The sequence below is a fragment of the Girardinichthys multiradiatus genome, chromosome 14 (assembly GCF_021462225.1).
Source record: "Girardinichthys multiradiatus isolate DD_20200921_A chromosome 14, DD_fGirMul_XY1, whole genome shotgun sequence".
Taxonomy (NCBI): Eukaryota; Metazoa; Chordata; class Actinopteri; order Cyprinodontiformes; family Goodeidae; genus Girardinichthys; species Girardinichthys multiradiatus.
In genome coordinates this window covers 22,339,216-22,364,997 of record NC_061807.1, presented here as the reverse complement: position 1 = coordinate 22,364,997, position 25,782 = coordinate 22,339,216, and positions in this window count along the sequence as shown.

The following is a 25,782-nucleotide window of genomic DNA, read 5'->3' as shown; positions in this document are numbered from 1 at the left end:
GACAAAAATTCAGTATTATAAACTCAATGTCCCAAAAAGCTCTAAGTAGAAGATTCTAATTAGACTATATTTCCTCCATATGGATGCAGGTTGAATTCTGCTGCATATCATTTCACAGGAGCTGCATTTCTACTACAGGAACCAGGGTAGATTTCTGTGGCCACCCACTCACACCGTGTTTCCACTGCATTTATTAGTGTAAAAACAAATTACCATGGTAAAAACCTAACACATAAAGTTAGGGAGGTGGTACTTTATAACTTTTAGATGGATTGTTGTGAAATAAGAGGGCAAAACATTTTGGGTAGCTTGAAAACTTTAGCTATAATTCAGTCATGTCAGTTAAAGATAGTCTAAAGTTCGCATTATCTGGTAATTTTAACTGTCAGACTTTAAATCGATGAGTCTACAGCTATCTGTGGGAAAGATGGTGTGAAACCATTAATTCAAAGAAATATTCTGGGTTTTAAACTATGTATGTTCTGAGATATAAATAAAACTAACCACAACCCCTGAGGACACACCTGCAGATGATCAGTTCATCAAATCTCTGGAGATTTTAAGAACCAGTCTTCGCCTGATACTCAACCTATCCAGTAGAATCAAGCCATCTCAACGGCCCTTGTGTGATTTATGACTTTGAAAAGCTCTATTTTGCCTGTTTTTTCCCTTAGGTTCGCCTCCTGGTTTTCCTGTGTCTCCTATAGGTTTGATTCCCCTCAGTGGTTCCTGACTACATCTGAACACTCCATGTTTCTAAGCCTCCAGAATCTCACCCGCAGCAGTCCTCTTTAGCCTTTCTACTGCCTTCAAGACTCTGCCTGCCCACTCTCTGATGCTCTCCACCCAGTTTTTCCTTCTTCCAGATGCAGTTGAGAACCATTGCTACAGTTTCATTATTTCCCTGATTCACTTTTCCTAAAAAAAACCAAAAAACAACCTTTTAAACTTGTTTCTTTCTTGTGTCCTTGTGGTTTGATTCTACATGTGGGTCAGGAAGGTAAATAGGAACATGATAGTTTCTCCTCTTTTTTTCCCCTACGGTTCCTCCAAAAGCGACAGAACACAATCATAAATAAATGCTCACTGAACAAATAAGATTTTAAGAGCTATATTCTTAATTATGGGAGGATTGGTCCTCAAAACATTACCGCTGGTGTGGTTGATCAGTGGTCCTTTACTGGGTGCACAAACTGAAAGAGTGGGAAAAGTGATATTCCTAAAATAAGTTTACCGTCTTTTTTTTTTATTTAATAAGGGACATCTGTAGTCCTGCTTTTTGACAGTGTTTATAATGCTGCCCCCACATTCTCCACAGCTTAAGTGAAATGTGAAAATGTCAGAAATGTATATTCTCTGTACACAAAGAAACAGTTGGCAAGTACAAATATGCCACATCATTTAACAGTCTACGATTTAGCAGTTTAGCAGTTCGACATGCACAGCTCAACTGGAGAGACAAAAGCACAACTGGGGGAACTTTTCCTCCACACGGCCATTTCCAGAAGAGCTTGAAAGCTGAAATTCTGTCTGATACAAGAAGGTCAGATGATTCATAACCGATTGAAGAGCCTGCCGACACTCCGGCGCAGGTGAAAACCCACAGAGTTGTTTCCAAGACGAGTTTTCCTACTTGTTTTTCAGTTGACTGCAACGTTCCCCATATTGTCCCCGTTTTGGACAGATAAGAAGTTTACCATTTGAGTTGATCATGGACGCATGACACTCTGGTGACCCCCCCCCCCCCCATTTTTCTTCAGACCTACCCATCCTCACGGTGAAGAGAAGAAGTCAATTTCAAAGTAATTTCGTTCTTTTTATATTAAATCAGATGGGTGTATTTAAAGGTCTCGGCAGGGTGAGGCATAGTTTACTTTCATTCTCAGATAAAAGGAACGCATGATGAAGAACAACTTCTTTGCTGTCAAATGTTGGACAAATTAATCTATGCTTAAAAGAAATCTTAAGGTTTCAGAAAGCTAGCAGAAAAAACTGAAAGCAGAAAAAAAGTCAAAACAGGACCATACTGTACGTGTAAAGCAAAGCACTGTAGAAAAACTCAGACAGCAGAGTAGAATTTGATGCAACAAGAGGTTTTATTCTGCCTCTGTACAAGTGGCAGGCAAAACCGATGAGTATACCCCAATGTTTTATGAGTGATACTGTCATTTTTAGCTGCAAAACTCTCCACCTTGAGCTTTTGAAAAGCACTATTTCTCTCATATTTTAGAGAGTTCTTGGAACATTCATTCATTCATTTTCTACCGCTTATTCCATAGTGGGTCGCGGGGGAGCTGGTGCCTATCTCCAGCAGTCTATGGGCGAGAGGCAGAGTACACCCTGGACAGGTCGCCAGTCCATCACAGGGCAACACACATACAACCATACACCTAAGGGCAATTTAGAATGACCAATTAACCTAACTGGCATGTCTTTGGACTGTGGGAGGAAGCCAGAGTACCCGGTGAGAACCCACGCATGCACGGGGAGAACATGCAAACTCCATGCAGAAAGACCCCCGGCCGGGAATTGAACCCAGGACCTTCTTGCTGCAAGGCAACAGTGCTACCAACTGTGCCACCGTGCAGCCCGTTCTTGGAACAGTGTACCAATATTAAAAACATTTCTGCTCGTACGATACAGGACCTCCCCAACACGTGGACATTCAATGTGCAAACTTTACACTTTTTTGAATGTGGTGCAGGGAATTGTTTACAGAGTTAGATCTCAGTATAACTCCTGTGATGGCTGGGAAACAAGTCTGATTTTTTTTTTTTTTTTTTTGTTGCGGCAGGAGTTAGAGCAAGTCGCAATTAGAAGAAAATTAACTAATCCTTCCTACAGAGCCTGGGAAATATGTGTGTATTTTAAGTGTAAGATAAATGTTGTACAAATCAATATTTGATTGTAAAGTCTATTATTGCAGCAACCATGCTAATCATTAGCAATGAATGAGATTTACCTTAATTAATCTCAAACTAGCTTACTTGGCATTAACCCTTCGTAGCATTACTTACACATAATAGGTATTCTGTGATGGTAATGTGTGGTTGTGCATACATGCATGTTAAATTTAAAGCATGTTTATTTTGCTTTTTCTGTGCATATACATTTCTGCAGTGTTTTTAAATGGGAGGCAATGAACAAACAATATGCACTGTATCTGTATGAGAATGTCCATGGACAGAACCTTATCTTTCTGCAGTTACATGATTTATTTATGATTATTTTGCAACTACATTTCAGAGTTGCATTACTCATAGTAAAATTAACTAATATATGTAATAATTACTCCTTCAGATATTTGTTATTTAAACAAATAAAACAATTTTAGACATAAGTATGTATATATTTAATTTATCATAGTTTATATATCAGAAAATGTTTCTTTGTGAATAAGAAAAATGGAACTGGAACAATCTCTTCTGCATTCTTTCAGTTACAACTCCAACAATGTGCCCACATGAGTCACTGTCCAAAGCAAAAATAAACTAGAAAAAGTTACATCTTCAGTACTGTCAAGGTTGTTTGCCTTTGCTCTTCAAAACGCCTTTGTTATGTCAAATAGATTTCCTGGATGGCTCCCAATATCCTTAAGGCTTATTGGAGTGCTGCATCCGCACAACCTCACAAAGGACATCCCTGATAACAGACGAAGTTGGAACTCTTCCCTAAAGTGAGGCATGACAGGGGCTGGCTGTTGAGTTCACTGCAGACTCGTAGCCACAGCATAACAGATGTACGTCACAGAGTCTAAAGATTAATTGGATCATTGCAATCATTAGAACCGACTGTTAAATGACCTCTTTGTTTACAAAAAAAAAGTATAATTATGCTGCAGGGGGGGGGGTGTGCAATTCAGATTAGAGGTGGCTCAAAACTATGAACTCAGAGATGTTCAGTCTTCATGCGAGATTATCGTTCAGTTTAAACCGATCATCTTCCTCTACAGTTTTTTTCTGAAATTATACTAATATATTATATTACTAAAATGAGAAAATACTCTTCAGTAGTGACCATAAATCAGTTGTAGATTAAGATACGTTACAAATAAATGCTATCCTTGAAAAAACTAGCAGTTTAAAGAAAATCTATGTGGTGAATGGTACAAACAATTCTACTACAGGTATATTAAAACTTTAAACACACATTTTAATACATTATGTAAAATGTCAGATATGTTTTAAATGGATTGTACAAGGTTTATTACCCTGTAACTAATGCTGCAGTTCCTGCACCTCAACCTCAGTTCAATCACCTCAACAAAGAGCTACATTAAGACATACAGGGGTTGGACAATGAAACTGAAACACCTATCATTTTAGTGTGGGAGGTTTCATGGCTAAATTGGACCAGCCTGGTAGCCAGTCTTCATTGATTGCACATTGCACCAGTAAGAGCAGAGTGTGAAGGTTCAATTAGCAGGGTAAGAGCACAGTTTTGCTCAAAATATTGAAATGCACACAACATTATGGGTGACATACCAGAGTTCAAAAGAGGACAAATTGTTGGTGCACGTCTTGCTGGCACATCTGTGACCAAGACAGCAAGTCTTTGTGGTGTCTCAAGAGCCACGGTATCCAGGGTAATGTCAGCATACCACCAAGAAGGATGAACCACATCCAACAGGATTAACTGTGGATGCAAGAGGAAGCTGTCTGAAAGGGATGTTCTGGTGCTAACCCGGATTGTATCCAAACAACATAAAATCACGGCTGCCCAAATCACGGCAGAATTAAATGTGCACCTCAACTCTCCTGTTTCCACCAGAACTGTCCGTCGGGAGCTCCACAGGGTCAATATACACGGCCGGGCTGCTATAGTCAAACCTTTGGTCACTCATGCCAATGCCAAACGTCGGTTTCAATGGTGCATGGAGCGCAAATATTGGGCTGTGGACAATGTCAAACATAAATTGTTCTCTGAGTCCACCTTTACTATTTTCCCCACATCCAACAGAGTTACGGTGTAGAGAAGCCCCAAATAAGGGTACCACCCAGACTGTTGCATGCCCAAAGTGAAGCATGGGGGTGGATCAGTGATGGTTTGGGCTGCCATATCATGGCATTCCCTTGGCTCAATACTTGTGCTAGATGGGCGCGTCACTGCCAAGGACTACCGAACCATTCTTGAGGACCATGTGCATCCAATGGTTCAAACATTGTATCCTGAAGGCGGTGAAGTGTATCAGGATGACAATGCACCAATACACACAGCAAGACTGGTGAAAGATTGGTTTGATGAACATGAAAGTGAAGTTGAACATCTCCCATGGCCTGCACAGTCACCAGATCTAAATATTATTGAGCCACTTTGGGGTGTTTTGGAGGAGCGAGTCAGGAATCGTTTTCCTCCACCAGTATCACGTAGTGACCTGGACACTATCCTGCAAGAAGAATGGCTTAAAATCCCTCTGACCACTGTGCAGGACTTGTATATGTCATTCCCAAGACGAATTGACGCTGTATTGGCCACAAAAGGAGGCCCTACACCATACTAATAAATTATTGTGGTCTAAAACCAGGTGTTTCAGTTTCATTGTCCAACCCCTGTAAGTCTGTTTCAGATACTTAATGTCAGAGATGCCTAAATCAGACCAGGGCAGTTTAAAAAATAGCACATTGTTTTGATCCTTCACAATTTTGTACTTTTTCAGCTTTTGGTCATTCCTTACTAGTTTTTTTAACTTTCCTCTACTGTGGGACATTTGTACTGACTGTGCATTACCCGCTTAGACGACTGACGATTGAAAGAAGAATAAAAAAATAATAGAATATAGAATTATCCAGTACTGTCCCTCAGTGGGGGAATACGTACTTCAAGTCTAAAGTGAAGAAATGTGATTAAATGGTTCCAATAGATAAAATACAGCAGCAAGAGGCAGCTTAGAGTTATTTTGACTTGATCTCTGGCCATAATCTGCTATATTTCATTACAGTGAATATCAATGAAAAAAGGGTATCACATAAAAACTTCAGAAAATAACATACAGCCAACAGAGCTGTAGATGAGCTTGGAACATCTAATGGCTTATTTATCTGCATTATTAATCAAAAATACTAAGTAGATGGAAACAGAATGGGAGAACAATTTAGCAAGGCGTCAAAGCGTCTGAAAGTTTAGACTGGCAAACGCATATTTAACTCACACTCAGTCTGTGTCGATTCAGCAAATGTATGTACTGTCAGTTTGAGAATTTGATTGATAGCTTATTTAAAAAAAAAAACTTGCAAAATGAAGTATAGGAAGATTGTCCCAAAGCTCCAACTTAATAACCTGTTTGACCTTAAGTGTACTGCAGATGCAGAAACAATCATAGCTGCAGCACTTGACTTCAGCTGTAAAACCTGCGTCAAGTTATTGCTCAAGTTCATGACGATCATGCAGAGCACATCATTGGTAATCAGAAAAATATAGCTTACCCTAATATGATCCCCCACACACAACTACATGGACCATTGCAACAACTCAGAGCCCTAATAAATCTACAAGCTCTCAGTCAGTGGCCACCATCATTTGAATGACACTTCCGTGTTCAGGCAGAAATCACATCTACCTCAACTAAATTGATGTGGAGCAGTTTTTTTCTATCAGAGGTGCTCTCCAGCTGTCAAGTGTGTGTATGTGTTTGTGTGTATGTGCGAGGGATCTCATTTCTGTATCGTTTTGGTGGTCTGGTGCGTGTGTGGGACTCAAGCCCACAGCGGCGAGTCAATCTGAGACATCTATTATGCACTTCATCAATCTTTTTAGACTCTTGACATTTCACTAGCTGAACAAATTGTCAGTTATCAAAACTCAATTTCAGAAATGACATGTCCAAATTCACTCCTCCGCCCTCCCCAGAGCCCCTCCGCCTCCTCTCTCGCTCGCTCTTCCTCTCCACGCTCTGCCTCGGCGTGCATCTCTGAGCGTTTACCTGCGTGCCGCAGCTGAGATTTTTCCCAAACAAATTCACACACCTACTTGCACATGCGGAATGAATACAGGAGGACAAATGAAGTTCATTTCTCACCAACTCAGCTTCATCCCACCTTTCCCTGTCACCTAAACGACTCAGAAATGGAAGTTATGTATGCAAAGAGTTAAACGGCTGTTGGAGTTAATCGCTCTGGGGCTGCCGGCATTCCTGTAAGCAGATAAGCCTGTTCATAAATTGATTTGGTTATGCTTCATTGATAATAAAAGGAGCCTGGCTTTGTTTACCTAACAAAAACAAACACAGCATAGCTTATTTAGATCCAAACTGAAGGTTTGTCTGCGTAGGTTCTAGCTAGAAATAAACTAAGGGAGGAGAAGAAAGGAAGAACGGCTATTGGAGTGACAGGGTCAACTTTGAGAAAGGATGTAGGGAAAAAATCATTAGAACAAAGTAAAGGTGAACACCGGCAACACTGAAGGGGGCCTAATCCTTGTGCACTTCCGTTAATGAAAGTCATCAGTCACATTCCTATGCATACTAATGACATGGGTAAGCATTCCCCAAAAGATCACACACACAGGCACACACACACACACACACACACACACACAAACACGCAAACGCAGACGAACACACATACAACTTTGCATACTACTCATGTCAAACTCAATCAACAATTTAGAATCTAATTCATACAAACTTGTGGTATGTTTCCCTCTGAATCTCACCGACAGTGTAGCTCTTGTTTGCTTTCCATCAGATTACCATGTGATGAGCGCTCAATTTCAAAGACCAATCTCTAACCTATGTCACCGACCTCGTTTTTCCGTATCATTCACTTTGAGATAAGATACATCTAATTTCATTGTTTTTCTTTTTTTCTCCAGAGCCCCCTGGTCTTTTAGTGGCATTTTTTTAAATCCAAAAAGTCAGAACTTAAAAATACATCAAGGCCTCCATTCGTTTTACTGTGATCCTTGCCTCTTGAATGGTCTCGAATGGTCTTGAATGAGGATGGCTTATAGTCAAAATGGTTTAAACATTCAGATCCTGAGTTTTATGGTCATTATTCTTATCATTTTCCTGGATCAGACCAATGAGGGTGGTGTCATCTGTGCAGAGGGAGAAGAGGAATGGGCAGAGAACGTACCCCTCAAGGACGCCGCTGATGATTCTTGTGAGGGGAAAAGATGCTCCCCAGTTGCTGCTGCTGCCAGTCAGTCAGAAGGCTGGTGATCCACCAAGTGGAGGCCAGCCCTGTGAGCTGGGTGAGCTTATGGTTGAGAATGTCTGGGTATAAGGTGTTGAAGGCCGAGCTGGATGGTTGATGTAGTGCAGAATGTAGTGTAGTCCCGGATTGTCTTCAGTCAATCTGTTTGCCTGGTAAGCAAACTGCAGAGGGTCCAGCAGGGGGCCTGTAATCTTGGCCAGATGTATTAACAGCAGTTGCTTAAAAGATTTCAGGACCACAGATCACAAGCCTGTAATCATTTAACCCTGTGATGGTGCATTTCTTGGTTGGATGATAATGGAGCAGAAGGGAACCTCACACAACTCCAGAGACTAGTTAAAGATTTTAGTGAGTTTGTGGGCCAGTTGTTCAGCACAGGTTCTCAGACAGGAGAGCAAAGGACCGTGGCCACCCTCCACAGCACCATCTTGGATTGAGAGATGCCAACCTGAGCTTTGTCAGCCAGCCCTGCTGGGCAGCTATATTTTCCTACAGTGTTTACAAATTGTTAATACTGCATGTGTCATTTTGTTACATTCTGTTTTTTTAATCAAGTACCCAAAATGCTGCCACACGAATGACTTTAAACAATGGGAGGCTGTCAACTGACTGTCAATACAACACGCGACCTCAAGAATTACTTCCTTTATTGCTGTAAAAACTTCCTTAACATAGATATATGTGAAGGTTAAAACATTCATTTCCATATTAGGTCCCACAATGTCTTACACTTGTTGCGCCAGAAAACAAGATCTGTTCTGGTGTCAAGATAAATGTATCAAACAGCCCTTAGAAACAATCTAAAATGCTGTATATGCACGTGTAACACATTGGTTTTATGCAGCAGCTCAAACATCTAGACAGACTCAGTGCTGGGGAGCAAACCGTTACCTTATAAACTTGTTAAAGCAGCGGCTCCTAGGAAGGCTCAACTGGATTGAATCCATACTGGAGCTGCAATCACACAGAACTACTTAGAACAGATTGCTTGTTATTATTTAACTTATACTTCTGTTCACTTTTACTGTGTCATTCACAATAATGCCATCTAAGGATTACTTCTAAGGATACTTGCAGGGATGAACTGAGGTAACTGCAGCAGCTGCATATGATGTGAACTCTATTTGGGGCTTTTCAATCTTCCTTCAAGCTGCGACAGTGTGAAATTGAATTTAGCATTGCATCTGTCCATGTAACCTTGACAAGTTTTTGGGATCATTTGATTAGTCTCTGCCACTCAATATTTCAATATTTATTTTGCTGATTTATTGGCGTTGCCATACCTACAGTGTAAGCAAGCTTTAGTATACGATGTTTCTGAAAGCTGCTTAGGGGCTGTTCTGAGTTTATCCTCCAAATCCCATCAAGATGGAGAAGATTTTCAAACCTTGTTCTTACAACTAGCTAATCACATTTATAAACTGAAGGTAAAGTAAAAGGCAAAATTACTTGCCACTATGCAAGTCATTTTTCTGTTTGTTATTAAAATACTGACTTTCTTCACTGAAGTGTTGAATGGTTACTCTAAGATCTGGTTGTGTAAAATAGAGTATATTGCAAGATTAGCCACTCTGCTTGGAGGACAGTTTTGAGTTGTGATTTATGATGTTTAGGAAGCTCAACTGAATGAAAGGGGAGAAGGAGAAGCAAGTGAAAAGCAGAAGAAAAACTTTAAGCGAGGGGAGATGTTCCAACAATCAAATACCCAGATCATGTTCCCTGAAATGTGGGCTTTGTGTCATGATCCTGCAGTGTTAGGTGTTTGAGTCTTAGTTTCTTTGTTTACTCAGTTTCTTTTCTGTTTATATCCTCTTATTGCAGCCATTTTAGTTCACTCCTTTGTGTACTTTTTTCTTAGAGCAATTTTGTATTTATGTACATTTATATTCTGTTAGATTTTTTCCCTATGTTCCTCCCTGTCTGCCCCTGTTAATTATTCTCTTCTCTCCCACAGTTCACTTTGCCTTCATTGGTCTCACCTGTTGCTCATTTCCACCTAATTACTCTCACCTGCTCTCCATGCCTTTTCTCTTGCATAGAATCTGCCTGGTTTTCTCCTCTCATTTTGCTGGTTTCTTCCATTTATTGCTCCATGTCTTTGACTCTGCTTCATGTCCTATGCTCTGGGTCCTGATTCTCCTGAGTTCTTCATGTGAGTTCATTTTACATAATATGCTGCCTCTGAGCCACTGTTTGCATTTTGGTCCTGTTACAACCTCATGAAACACAACACATTGTGTTGAAGCTCAGTAGCATTCAGGAGACCCAACAGGTTTCTTGGGGCACTCTGTAATTTGCAGTGATTAATAAAGAAAACACAAATCTGAGTTTTATATAAATTAAAAGAGGTTTGCTGTAAATCTCAGATCACTAGGGTTTAAGAAGAGTGGGCTTGGTCTAGGAGCATTGATCCTTTTTTGGAACACCAAAGGCTTTGAGGTAAATCCTGGACTGTGTGCTGGTGGTGGGGTTGGTGTGTCAGTGGTGTGGGCAGTGATGGCTCACCTTTATTTTTTATTTTTTTGGGCTGCCATGTGGGATGCTCTTGGGCCTCTTTGGGGTATTGGCTGTGGGAGGGCCATAATTCATTGTGGTTGTGGCCTATATGATGTTGCTTGCAGACATATGTTGCAGTCTTAAGGTAACATTGCATTCAATGGCTTTACAGAAATTTCAGTGTGGCAAGTAGTCACCTGGCTTTTATGTGGTGGCAGGGTCTTTTGTTTAGTTCCAGTCTGTGGGGTGGGGTGGGAGGACTTGTGAGGGAGTGAATGTCAGATTGGGGAGCTTGATCAGTCTTGGCCCTTGTCCACCCTGTGGTCAAAACTCTGTCACAGGCTCATATTCACCCTGTGCTGCTGTTTTTTTCACATCGTACCTTGGGGTGAAGGTTGACAGGCTGGTGGCCGGGGCTGGAGCTTTTGGATGGGTCATCTGATTTTGTTGGGCTGGCGTGTGAGCTGCCCAGAGACCTTTGTGGGGTGTGGGGCAATGCAATGAGTCACTCAATGCAGTGTTCCCTGTATGCTGATGATGGCATTTCTGCTGCAATCTTCAGGTGACATTGTGTTCGTTGGATTTGTGGAAAATCTGGAGGGGTGGGTAGCAGCTGGGTTGTGATCGGATCCCTGTTGAGCTGCAGTCAGTGAGGTGGAGATGTTCTGTTGTGTGGGCAGCCTGGGCGGCTTCTTTGTTCTTCGCCCTTGTCTGCCCCGTGGTGCAGTCTATCTTGGGCCTGCGTCCATCTTTTGCTGCTGCATTTGTTTCTGTGCATCTTTGAACTTCATGGAGCTGCTTGGTAGAGGTGTTTGTCTACCCTCTCCATTTGCAACAACATCCACAATTTATCTTGGGAAAACTTCTGGGTTCACTCCTGCGCACACATTTATGCAGCAATATACAAATTTGCCCTGACACTGTAAGGCAAACCAGACCCACCCTACTGTTTGCCTAAGCTTTCAGGACATAGTAAAATAAAATGACTTGGATGGTTAAATGTTTAAATTTGAATGCTAGTTTGAGCTTGGATAAGCTAGAGTTCCTTAATATATAACACTCCAACTAGACTATCTCAACTGTTTTGCTTGGAGAAAAAACTAATTTTGACTCTTTAAAGTAAAGAGTGTGCTTCTACTGAGTTGATAGAAAGGACATTGTCGCATCCTCACACTTTTCTGCAGCTGGTTTATCAGCCAAACCTGTGATGTCACCAATGCTGGGATGTTTTAATGAAGCCAATCCTTTTCCTTGCTGCCAGTGAGAGTTTCTCAGCATGTAGCCCCCAGCTGCTGGCTGACACCCTGATAAGCTAGACTCCTCACTCCAACATCTCACACTGTTCACGCTGACTCATCACTCAGCCTTTCAGATTAAGAGAAAAGTCCAGTGAGTGCCGCCGCATGAGGGCTAAACACCACCTGCCTGATCTCCAAGCCCATGTGACCTCTGCTTCTGCTGATTGAAATGTGCTGATATGGGAGATGGCCAGCAGAGTGAGGAAAGAAAATGTTGGAATGCAAACCAAAACAGGTTAATGAATAAAAAGCCTGCCGATGCTGCACTAACATAGCAGATAGGAAATGAAATTGTCGGCTTCTTCCTCTGTGTCCATCCATCCATCCATCTGGTCAGCTCTCATGGGATGCGGCAGTGCCTCCCTGATGACACTTACTTGGTTACACAGTCCTAACCTGCCAACACGGTTGACCTCTGCTGGATCATTGATGCTGCACACGCCACAATGCAGAGGGACGGTCATATGCTGCACACCTTCCTTCAGCTTTTCTGCTTGTGTATGCATTAAGCAATTTTCAGGTTCTTGTCACCGTGGAGAAACATGGAGCCTTTTTCTTTCAGAGATGCAATCCAGCATGCTAAAGTTTTGTTCTCATTCCTCTCCTCATGTTTTACTGTTGATCGATAAAAACTGGTATTATAGGCCGCAGAGGAGGTCAGGAAAAAGCTGTAAAAAAACAAATGCCACAGACCATAAACAGCTCCCGTACCACATCATAGAAGGGTGTGGAGAAATCATATGCTTTGTCAATTACTTTTCATGGAAGTGACCAAAACAGCAAAATTACATTTTCAATGGGTTGCAACAATTTTCATTTTAGATTATTTATTATTACAAATATTATAGAAGTAACAGGCAGTAGAGGTTACCGAGCTACAGCACTGTGCTGAAGTGTTAATTTACAGGTTTTTACATTTTGACTTAAATTATCCAGACTTTCTTGTAAACCTTTAAGGTGGTCCTTAATAGTTCCTTGGGATTTCTGATGGCCCTTGGACATAGGCTTCCTTTTCGATCTCAGACCAGAATCAAAAAATCTGTACTTGAAGCCAAGAATGAAGAAATTCAAGGTTACAGCTTTTACAATATATCTGCAACTTGCAGGTTATGCACCAGGGGCATTATGCTCCGACGTATCAAGATTTGAAACCATTACAATACTACTCATCTGGATGAAATCTCTGTCACATTGCTTTGATCAGTTGCTGTTAGCATGTCTTTTTTATGGTTAAACTATATTACAAAATGCCAGAATAGTGGGGATAGCTGATTGTGGTATTTATTGTAATTACCTAAAAGTGATAAGAAGTACCTAAAAATCTATAAAACCCTGTCTTGGCAATAGGTTATATAACTTTGACTGCATGTCACTGCAGTCAAAATCATTTCATTACAAATGCTGTATAAAGACAAACACAGAAAACAAAGAACAAGTTCCCAATTTTTGTCTTGTAGCAAGTGGGCCTGGGTTTGAATTATGGCCTGGTGTCTTTCTACTTGGAGTTTGCATGTTTTACCCATGCATGCATGAGTCCTTTCTGGGGATTCTGTTTTCCTCCACCAGTCCAAACAACTTGACTGTAAGGTCAAATTGTCTCTCAAAATTGACATATGAATGTGTGTGTGTGCAATGTTGTTTTTCCTGCATGTCTATATGTGGCCCAGTGCTGATGATCTGTCCAGGGCAGTGTTGGAAGTTAAAGGGATCTTATCAAGTGTTTCTGTGTGACAAGCTGAATGAAAAGAAAGTTCAAAAATGTTCTTAATAATACATTAGCTGGTGGCTAGCAAAATAATGCTAAAACCGCTAAAGGTTTATTGGGATTATGTCTTGCTGATGATAATCACCTGTGTTGTAGTGCAGTAACTTCAATTACAACTTGACATGTAGTAATGTTCTTTACACATCTAAGAATGATTTTCTTTTAAACTTGTAAACAAAATAAATCACCATTAGCTGGAAGATACACCAACACTTATGTCATTAGAAAATGTCAAAAATTGCTATTTCTTTTTCTTGCAAAAGGTTTATAAAAACCTTTCCAAGGACGACAGAAATATCTTTAAAATCAAGTTTTCTCTAGTTCAGGAACTGTATGTCGTGTATTTTCTCCTGTTCTTCTATTCTAAACCAAAATTATATTGATTATGCTTTAAATTACTAGAGTCTTTAATCACAGATGTATCACTACCATTTTACTGACATTTTATTCAGTGTGTATGAAAATAACCCTCCGCTGTTGCAACAGGATTCCTTCTTTTTAAAACATGTAGGTTATCCTTTTCAGCTATTTTCTCACAGCTCTTGCTAGCTGAAACTGTTGGACACCTAGTTCTGTTATTATTGTCACCTCCATGCAAACACCTGACGTGGCTTTCTGGTGATATTTACAGTGACAGACAGTGAAGCCATCAGGGAGGACAGAAAAGTGCTGAGATGAATCTCCTTTCACCATTGCCCATTTTTATTTTCTGAAACCACAAATATGAACTTATGGATTCTCAATTGACAAATCCAAATTGCAGCCAAGGATGCATGGATGGGGGACGGGGAGGAGAAAATCCAAAAAATAATCCATCATGCCCAGGAACTAAGTTAGAAACCTGAACCCTGTGTCAGGCTGGGGGATCTTGCTTGAGAAAAAGGACTGTAAGGATGGTTTGCATAGTCCCCTTGAGGAGCTATAAGGTTGTAGGATAGTCCATATGGAAAAAAATCCTGTTCACCAAGCTTGGCTGAGGTTCTTATTGCCAGCTATGTATCCATTACTGCCTTCCTCCGGTGCCCTTGCATCAATACCACCCGGAGAGATTCTGGTATGCCGGCACCTTCCATTGACAAAGCATGTCTGGGTGGGTCAATAGTGTATTAATATGGGACAATGGTGCTATCCACAAGTTGCTCGCACCACTAGGCCATATCGAAGTCTCTAGCACGCTCGGGGGCTTTATGAATGGCCCTGAGCTCCATAGGGGGCAGCGGAAGCTTTCTTGTGTGAGAAGGATGGTCCGTGTGTGCATGTGTGTTTGAGTGTGTGTGTCAGCACCGTTTTCTAACCCAAAAGTCCCAATAACTGACTATCAGACCAAAGAGAGAAAGCAAAAGAACAAGGGAGAGAAAAACTCTGCAAACAATGTTCAGGTCTGCCTGGGAACACCAGAGCAAAAGAGTGCAACAGGGAAGATTCATGGCCTGAAGATTCATGGTTGGTCAGGTTAGCGATAGTTTTTTAAATCTGAAAACAAGTTTGCTGGATTGTGCAGAAAGCAGGGGTATGCCCCTCGACCCCCACCAACCCCAACCTCGGAGTGTATGTGGAAAAGTTTAACTTTAACATGGACCACATAACAGATGCAACATACATCCTTAATTTAAATCCATCTTTTTATTGCAGCTTTATAATTTCACACTGAATAAATATTCAAAAAATCCAACCTTTAACTTAGGGACATTTAATCAGTCATTCTTTTTAACCAAATCATTTCTATAAAGTAAGTGCAACTGATTTCTTTTTTTTCCAAATTTATACTTCATCTTTTTTGGGTTGAGTTTCTAACAACATCTACTCAATAATGCATAACTTCTTGTTACGCTAGGGTATAAATATGATTTGATACAGAGGCTAATTTCCTTTAGCCACAGGCCACATTGAATAAAGACTTGTGTTTACCATGCCACCGCCTCATTGTGGTGAAAAACAAATCTCCTAAGCTCAATGTTGGAGAAGTGCAGCAAAGAGCGGCATCTTTGGGTCACAAAATCTCAATAACAACCTGTGGTTCCCAATGTTTCCATTCAGTTTGTAAGTTGACAAGTCTGGGGTCTTGAGATTCTCTTCAGAAATCAAACTAATATCAAACTAATGTTATAAATATCATTAGACAAAATTGCAACACTTATAATAGATACAACCAATGTATTGGCTGTTGATGCTGTTTGCTATTTTATTAAACCTTTGTTTAATTGACTCTATCTATATGCCAACTAGTTACTTAGGAGTGATGGCCAGATAAGTCTTTCCGTCCTATTATCACAAACATAAATGTGTAGTTTTCTCAACACTACTGGAACTGCAAATGGGTCTATTTGCTTTGTCAGATCTTTTCAAAAACAAACACTACAGGGCAGTCCAGTGTAAAAATATAGATACATTTGTAAAAAAAAAGAATCTCATACTCACTTAAACCACTGTTAGGAACAGTGGAGGCTATGTGGTACTGTGGGTTTGTTTTACTTCAAACTGTGCAAACTTGGTACAATGCATGACATTTCAAAGAAAAATCTGGCCTTTACCAGAAAACTGAAAATGGGTTGTCAATGGGGGCTGCGTGGTGGGGCAGTTGGTAGCACTGTAGCCTTGCAGCAACAAGGTCCTGGGCTCCACTCCCCGCCGGGGGTCTTTCTGCAAGGACTTTGCATGTTCTCCCCGTGCATGTATGGTTTTGTCTGGGTATGCCGGCTTCCTCCCACAGTCCAAAAACATGACTGTTGGGTTCTTTGGTCTCTTTCAAATGCCCTTGGTTCTGTGTGTCTTTGTGCACACAGAATGGATGGATGGATGGGTTGTCATTGGGTCTTTTTGCAGGATAATTATCCAAAATGTATAGACAATTCAACACAGAAATGGTTCACCAGATCCCTTCATCTTCTTCCAGACCCATCTTAGTCCCCAGAACTAAATGCTATTTAACAACCAAGGTCATTGGATCAGAATCTTCTTAAGGTCCATTACACCCGTTTTAAGACTAGAGGAGATCGTTCCTTCCAGGCCGTTGCGCCAAAGCTTTGGAACGATCTCCCGCTCTCGTTACGTTCTCTTGATTCTGTGGAAGTTTTTAAGAGCAAACTTAAAACCTATCTCTTTTGCAAATCTTTTTAACAGTTCCAGTGTGTTGGATGTAGTTATGCTACTATAGGCTTGTGACTATTATATTTACCACTACCCTCATAGTGATGGTTTTTATTACATTTTTTTGTGCCTTTGTTTTATCTTGATGCATAATTGTGCACTTCTGTAAAGCACCTTGTGACATTTAATGTCTGTGAAAGGCGCAATATAAATAAACTTTTACTTACTTTTACTTTACTTACAACCTGTGAGGGAGGCCTGAAGATTAGGGAGGAGTCAGGACTCTGGATGATCTACAGACTATGCAAAAATGAATATGCACTATGTGCTCAAACCTTGAGAAATATTATAGCAAAGACAAAATGCTGTCCTATTGAGAAAAGGGGGTTGTACAAAGTATTAACAGCCAAGTACTAACCGTAGCCAATAATTGTGGTACCGGTGCATTGTCAAAACAATTTTCAACTCTACTAATTAATTCCACGCAAATTAAAAGTTGGATTTTTTAGCATTTATCAGGTTGAGATTATGCTACCACAGTAAAATAGTTATTTTAAAGCTTTTTACTCCTAATTACCACGGTTGCTGATAAGTGTGTAGAGTACTGAACATGAAGAACATTAAAGTCTAGATAAAAGCAGTCATTATGTTTGAAACTGGTTGATTCTGTTGGGGCTTGTCACAGCAGATCACCTGCCTCCACTTTCAATATTTTCTAAGCTACTAAGTCAGATTCAAATTGACATTGTGTAAACATACAGACACTTTCCTCCCATGTTGCGTTTGGTGTACAATAAAAGGAACATTTTCAACAAATTTAATATAAACAACCTGAAATTAAGATGTATTGGCTGATATTGTAGTGTTGTTTTGTTTTTTTAGTTTATTTACAGGCCTCATTGGGCCTGAATAAGATTTGTCAGGTAAATCTATTTCCATGTCTACATTGCTGTGCTGGTATTAGATCAACATGCGGTGCTCTGTCAGTTTTGGTCTTGCTTAATTTTGTTAAAAGGGAAGGAAATAAATCATTTTTATGACAACATCCACCTAAACACTAAGAAAATGCACTTCTAGTCATGTGAACAGACATGAGAATAAATTTCACACCCTACCTTTGCTACTGCACTCAAATTTAGACAAGATGGCCAAAAATCCTATTAGTTCAACCAACAGACAGCAAACTGGAGACTCTCTAAATCACATCTGGCACACCAAACCATAAACACGCATGTTCAGCCCCACATTGAAAGGTTTTATCTTGTGCATCATTACAGAGACACATGTACTCTTACAAGAGTGTGTGTTGCATGCATGCAAGCACACTCACTCCCCCCCCCCCCCGCCCCCCCACACACATGTATTTTGGTGATTTAACGGTGCAGATGAGGCCCTGGGAGTACCTCTGCCACCACGGCACTCAAATCTAAGCTGTCAACAGGGACCCTGGAGGACGGGAGGCATCAGAAAATATCTCCTTGCTTTTCCTTCTCACCATGACCTGTGTGTGGGGGAACAAGATGGCAGCATGGCATATATCTTTTTCTGTCCGGGTGTGTGGGTAGGACGAATACTTGAAAAGATGCACAGGAGCTTTCGTCTGGCTATATGAGCGATCGACGGGATGCTGGAAGATCCCGATTCAGCCTCTCCCCCTCTGCTTGGCCATTATACGTCAAGATAAACAGACCTTTGAAAGTACGGCGGCTTACAAACCTTGTAAGCAGAGTGGATTTTTTTTTATTTTATTTTGTGAGGAAGCAAAGGAAGATTGACTGCCAGAACCGGGTGGGAGTCCGCAGAGGAGATGCATTCTTTAAAATCCCTGCCGGCTCTTTTGCCTGCCTCTTTAAACATCAGCTCACCTCACAGGCCAAAACACACACCTGCCCTTTTCTCTACTCTACTGTGAACTTACATACGTATATGCAAATAGAAATACTCACACACACTCACTTCAGACTCTGGCCCATTTTCATCAAAATGAATTGGCTGCTCCTCATGAGTGAGATAGCCATCCCACTGCTGGATCCAATTTCCATGTTGATGAAACTGAATTTACAGTATAAATGCATGAAAACATATTGGTGAGTGAGGTGTCTGTAGTAGTACAGCTGATGAAGGATTGCACCGGTTTTACTTTGCCATCATAGCTGTTCTCACACTAATCATTGGACCACCTTTTATTTTTAGCTATTACACTAAACATGCAATCTTCAAACTTTTATACCTCTCTCTTTGAGTGAAAGCAGTATGCAGGAATGCCGAAAATTTGTTTAGGATGCCGGTGTGGGGAGAGCCGTCGGACAGTTTTCTATCAAATTTCATGCGCTGTATTTACCCTGGCCTGATTACCTTAACAGGACACATATATCATATAATTACTCCAGAATATTGCCATGAAAAATCCTTGATGCTGCAACGTGCTTCTCCTGTTTGTTGCCATTAACCATATTTGTGGCTAGGAAGCAGAGAGACAGAAAATAGAAAGGAATGGGGGAGTGGGGCATTTTTGGTAAGCACAAAAATTGCTCTGTTGTTAATCATACTTTTAAAATGAATTATTTGTTGAGTTTTATGTCATATACGGAGCATTTTCACATTTTGTCACATTACAAACAGAAACGTCAATGTATTTTAATGGAGTTTTTATATGACAGACCAACATAAAGCAGCAGCATTGTCATGAAGTGGAAGAAAATTGATAGCTTCCAATAAAATAAATTATCTAAAGAGAGCCGTATGCATTTGTATATGGCTCCCTTTTACTCTGTTACCCATTAATAAATCCGTGGCAATAAGTTGTCCTAATGCATGTGTTGAAGTTATTCTCTGATTAGCAGGGCCCTGTAGAACCTGACTGTGTGCTGTGGAGTCAAATTAACTGTTTGATTCAGGTGTGTTGGACCTGAGACCTATTTATAAGTTGCAGGTCACTGGCCTTTGAGGACTGGAGTTTGGCACTACTGCCTTAGAAGTTTGTTGGAGAAAGCCCAAAGATTTCCAATTTGGATTTTGCAAATGTGGAAGAATAATAATGAAATGAGACCAAAATTCAACTTTTAGACCTATGTGCAAAACAGATGTGTGGGGAAGATGATTGGTCATCCCCTATGAAGGCCACAAGTTTAAAAGAGTTGCTGAAGTCCCTACATTACCAGACCTTTGTCCTAAAGACAAAGTTGTGCCAGAAGCTTTTCATAAACTAACTATGCACATCATTAGAATACATCATGTCCACCATGAAACATGGCGGTTGCAGCATCTTGCTGGGGGAACAATTTCTTCAAAGAGGGACAGGGAACTAGTTAGAGTTGCTGGGATGATAGATGGAGCTACATATAGGGCAACTGGATAAAAACAGGGTAAAAACAGATCTGATTGGGATGTAGATTTGACTTCCAGGACAAAATCCCATAAGCATCCAGCCAGAAACACACTAGAATGGTTTAGATAAAAGCATATTCATATGTTTTATAATGGCCAAGTCAAAACCCAGACCATTGCAAATCTGTGGCAAGACTTTCAAATTTTTGCTCACAGACCAAACCAATCTACTCTTAGTTTGAGCTAGTTTGCAAATAAGAATGGGCAAATTTTCAGTCGTTATATGTGCAGAGCTGGTAAAGACCCAAATGGCTTGTTGTTCCAGCAAAAGCTGTTTTTACAAATTATTGACTTGTGAGGCTGAATATACATGAAGGCCACACTTTTCTGTTTTTCTATTTTGTTGAAAACCAATGGCCCAATGTTCTTCCATTTCACAATTATGCACTACCTTGTTTTGGTCTGTCACATAAAATACCAATACAAAAGACTGAAGTCTGTGGTTTTAAAGTGCTAAAATGTGAAAAGGTTCTGAATACTTTTGCAAGCCACTGTATACCAGATAAGGCTAAGCATAAAGATAGGATGTAGTGTATCATTGCAGTATGCACTAATCTAAAATAAAGATGTAAAAAAAAAAAAAAACTGACTACTCCATTACTGATCAGTTTTATCAGACTGTATGAAATCCAACTCAGTTGATTGAGATTTCAAGGTGTAAGGGTCAATTTCTAAAGCCCATTATTTTCTGACTGACATATATAGACATTGTCAGCCAGACATTTAAGCCTCCAGGCATTGCTGGGGGATGGTACAAGGACTGCCTGTCTGACTTTGATTCCTCCTCAATCAACTTGCTCTTTCTTCCAAAACACTTTTCTTTCCCTACTTTGACCCATCATTGCATTTCCTTTTCCCAAACACACTGCAGTAAGGGAGACCATTCCAGAACACGTCTGCTACAACTTCTTTATCCAGGTCAGTGTCTGGATGGTTATCTGTCTCCTTCCTGTGTGGTGTTTGATAATAAGATGAAGGAAGAGCAGCCTGTCAAAGGTCACAGCCTTGAGCACAAACATGTCAAAGTCTTTCATAAAATGTTGAGTTTTGTCTTTTTGCAACTCAAAACATTCTTTGAAAGTCTTTTTTTGGCTTTCTAATCTGAACGTGATGCAACACAGTGAGATATCAGGTTTAAAGTTTTATACATTAGATTCTTCTGAGAGTGCCTCTGATCTCAAGTTTTGACTGGCCAAAACTACCCCTTTTACTGCCTTTGATGAACCATAGCTGATCTCCTTTCTCCTGCTTTTTCCCCCAAACTTTGCATCTTTTTGTCTGATGCCACTTTTTTCCCCTGCTTGTGCATCTTTATTCCTTCATCTGTGTGTCTCGTCCTCCTCATTTCTCTTCTTTCTGCTTGATGGTGATGGATGAGGCTTATGGATGAGTGGGGCCGTGAGAAGGGTTGTGATGAAGACTGGCCTTGGGGGGAAGACAGTGAAAGGAGGATGTAGGCACAGTGACATGAAGGAGAAGGAATGTCAGTTATGCAGGAACGAAGAGAAGAAAGGGAAGAATGGGAAGCTTTGACAAGTGGAGGAAAGGTGAAGAGCCAACCAGGTGAAAGGGTTATTGAAAAAGTTTGACAGGCATCAAAACTATGAATTAACACATGTGGAATTATATACTGAACAAAAAAGTGTGAAACAACTGAAAATATGTCTTATATTCCAGGTTCTTCAAAGTAGCCACATTTTGCTTTGATTACTGCTCCACACACTCTTGGTATTCTGTTGATGAGCTTTAATAAGTGCGATTTCAAGCCTTATAAATGGGGTTGGGACCATCAGTTGAGTTGTGCAGGAGGTGGATACAGTACACAGCTGATAGTCCTACTGAATAGGCAGAATTTGTATTATGGCAAGAAAAAAGCAGCTGAGTAAAGATAAACGAAATGAAGGTCAGTCAGTCCGAACAATTGGTAAAACTTTGAAAGTGTCCCCCAGTGCAGTCGCAAAAACCATCAAGCGCTACAAAGAAACTGGCTCACATGTGGACTGCCCCAGGAAAGGAATACCAAGAGTCACCTCTGCTGCGGACGATAAGTTCATCCGAGTCACCAGCCTCAGAAATCGCAGGTTAACAGCAGCTAAGATTAGAGAACAGGTCAATGCCACACAGAGTTCTAGCAGCAGACACATCTCTAGAACAACTGTTAAGAGGAGACTGTGTGAATCAGGCCTTCATGGTAAAATAGCTGCTAGGAAACCACTGCTGAGGACAGGCAACAAGCAGAAGAGACTTGTTCGGGCTAAAGAACACAAGGAATGGACATTAGACCAGTGGAAATCTGTGCTTTGGTCTGATGAGTCCAAGTTTGAGATTTTGGTTCCAACCACCGTGTCTTTGTGCTGCGCAGAAGAGGTGAACGGATGGACTCTACATGCCTGGTTCCCACTGTGAAGCATGGAGGAGGAGGTGTGATGGTGTAGGGGTGCTTTGCTGGTGACACTGTTGGGGATTTATTCAAAATTGAAGGCATACTGAACCAGCATGGCTACCACAGCATCTTGCAGTGGCATGCTATTCCATCCAGTTTGCGTTTAGTTGGACCATCATTTATTTTTCAACAGGACAATGACCCCAAACACACCTCCAGGCTGTGTAAGGGCTATTTGACCAAGAAGGAGAGTGATGGGGTGCTGTGCCAGATGACCTGGCCTCCACAGTCACTGGACCTGAACCCAATCGAGATGGTTTGGGGTGAGCTGGACCGCAGAGTGAAGGCAAAAGGGCCAACAAGTGCTAAGCATCTCTGGGAACTCCTTCAAGACTGTTGGAAAACCATTTCAGGTGACTACCTCTTGAAGCTCATCAACAGAATGCCAAGCGTGTGTAGAGCAGTAATCAAAGCAAAGGGTGGCTACTTTGAAGAACCTGGAATATAAGACATATTTTCAGTTGTTTCACACTTTTTTGTTCAGTATATAATTCTACATGTGTTAATTCATAGTTTTGATGCCTTCAGTGTGAAGCTACAATATTCATAGTCATGAAAATAAAGAAAACTATTTGAATGAGAAGGTGTGTCCAAACCTTTGGTCTGTACTCTACCTGCCTACCTACCTACAAGAGCACTATAATTGATGAATTGTTTTATTGACATTAAAGCCTCCTCTTGTGAGGGATTTTGCTGTGTCTGATGTGATTTTAGAGGCAGAGAAAAACCGTGTCTCAGGTGGACCCAATGGTGGATGGATGGATGGATACCTCTTACCTCCTAGCGTTTAACCCTTTACTAAGCCTAAATGTGTTTATAATGATATAAAAATAAACGGTGTTATTCCTATTAAGCATATAGTAAGTTATCGTAAAGATTATTAACATTAATGTAGTACATACAATTTATATAAATTCAGAATGATGCAAGCTAGCGTCATTAGGCATCACTGAACCCTAGTACGATTAAATCAATTTCCCAGCCTCGTGTATGTCAGTTATTGTATAGATGCTGCTGTTATTAAACAGGACTTTGGAAGTTAATTACTTTATACATTTCTGTAGATCCATTCTGGTGCAAAATCACAGTATTTGAAATATAGCCAAGTAGTGTAAAATCACAACCAGGTATCAGTCACAATCAGATCACTAGATGGCAGCAAAAATACCTTTTTCCACTGTGGATCAACAAATAATTTAAAAAGGAATTAAAAAGAAAAATAGACCAGATCCTAAAGTTTAGTTCACAAATTTGATATGAAATTATAATATTTGAATTATATATTAGCTATCCCACCCATAGTATATGTACTGTTGAGATGCGTATGTAGAAGAAGCGATGAAAATATCATATCTTGCCCTATGAAATAATTGAGTAATTATTTTACAAATACAATGTGTTACCCCAGGGTGGCTTCTTTAAAAATAAGACAGTCTTCTGAAAAACTCATTAAAAGGAACAGATTCACAAGATCTGTCTCTCCTGAAATAGGAATAAATCATTTCTCTATTTGCAAGAATTTTTAGAGAATCAACTTTAGATGACTCTTTACCTCCTCAGTTAGTTAGGGCTAAACTAATTATCTTTGGACCTACTGGAACATGCAGTCTAAAGACAGGTGATGTATTCTGATTTCAGGTAAGGTCCATACTAAGGATAAATAGATCACATAATCTAATTCAAAGTTAAAATTTCTTTAATTCAGCATTCTACTTATCTATTCAAGCTCTTGGATCAACTCCAGGTGACCATTTGGAGGACTCCCCTCAATGTACAAATGAAAAATATATAGTGATATGTTGTTAGTATTGTGACAATATGCTGAAGGCCTCAACATGTACGGTCCCATACTGTATAGGAAAACAAACCCCTGAAACTCAATGTTTGTTCAATCTAAGAACATCTACTTATTTTTTGACAGTATAAAACATTTTATCATCATCCTTCCTGAAAGTTTTTTCTCTCTCTGAATCAGTCTGAAAACAGGTGAGTTTATCTCTGCTAAGGTATTGCATGTGCTATGTGATGTAATGTAAAAATGCTGGATTTCTCTGATAAGTACGATTCACATAAACTGGTGAAATGGGATTTTCTTTTTGTTACTCCGTTTCCCACTTTATTCACAATATTTGATTTAGGACGCTGCATTTGCTTTAAAGGGACAACATATCTGCAGGGAATATCTGTTTTGAATGTTTTTAATTCAATAACCAGATTTTATGAGCCAGTTCTGGGTGTGATACAATTCAAGTTCACATAGACATTGGATGTTTATTTATTGTGTTGTTAGTTTGTACATGTAAAAATCATATGGACAGTCTCTGTCAAAAGAAATCTCTAGTGCTCCCTTAGGGCAGTAAAACCCTAGATTGGGAATCATAACTATGGTTTAGTTTGCCCTCATATTTTGCCAATTCTTTTTCACATTTTTTAAAGAAAAACTTAAACATTTCTTGTCTTAGTGGCTGCTCATTGAGTATTTGTTTTTTTAAAGACTCAAACTTCAACGGTTACTGGTTCTGATTAAACCTAACAAAATATTAGCCCCCTTTCCACAGAAATTCCCAGGATTTCAAGCCCCAGGATTTGTTTTACCTTTCTATTCTGAGTTATGATCTGAAACAGAAATATACAGAAAGAATCCTGAAACACACAAAGGATACCAACAAGCTCTTTGCACCCTCTTTTTGCAAGTCGCAGCCTAAATAAGGACTTGATATGATTCAACATAATGGAAATCATCCTATTGGTGCAATGTACAATAACTGAGAAATATGCATTCATACTGAATGAGCATAGCTGCTTTACTCAGTCACATTTTTTTACATCTCATTGCACCCCACACAAAGATGCAGGGATCCTGAGATGATAGCATAACTGTAAAGGCCTGTGATTTTCCACTTGCATTATAAATATGACACATTTCATCCTGTCAGCAAGGAACATTCAACTCCCTGCTTGCACTCTATTTCCAAGGAAGGAAATGGAGGATCCCATGAGATGCCCTAAAGAAGATTCATTTAGAGATCAGGGGAGTTGCACATTGTGAGATTTTTGACCTCTTTCACCTTGAAACCTGGGGGGACATTAAGGTTGGGGGTGTCACACAGCTTTGTCACTGTGAAGTTGCTAAGGTCCTGACACCTGAACAGA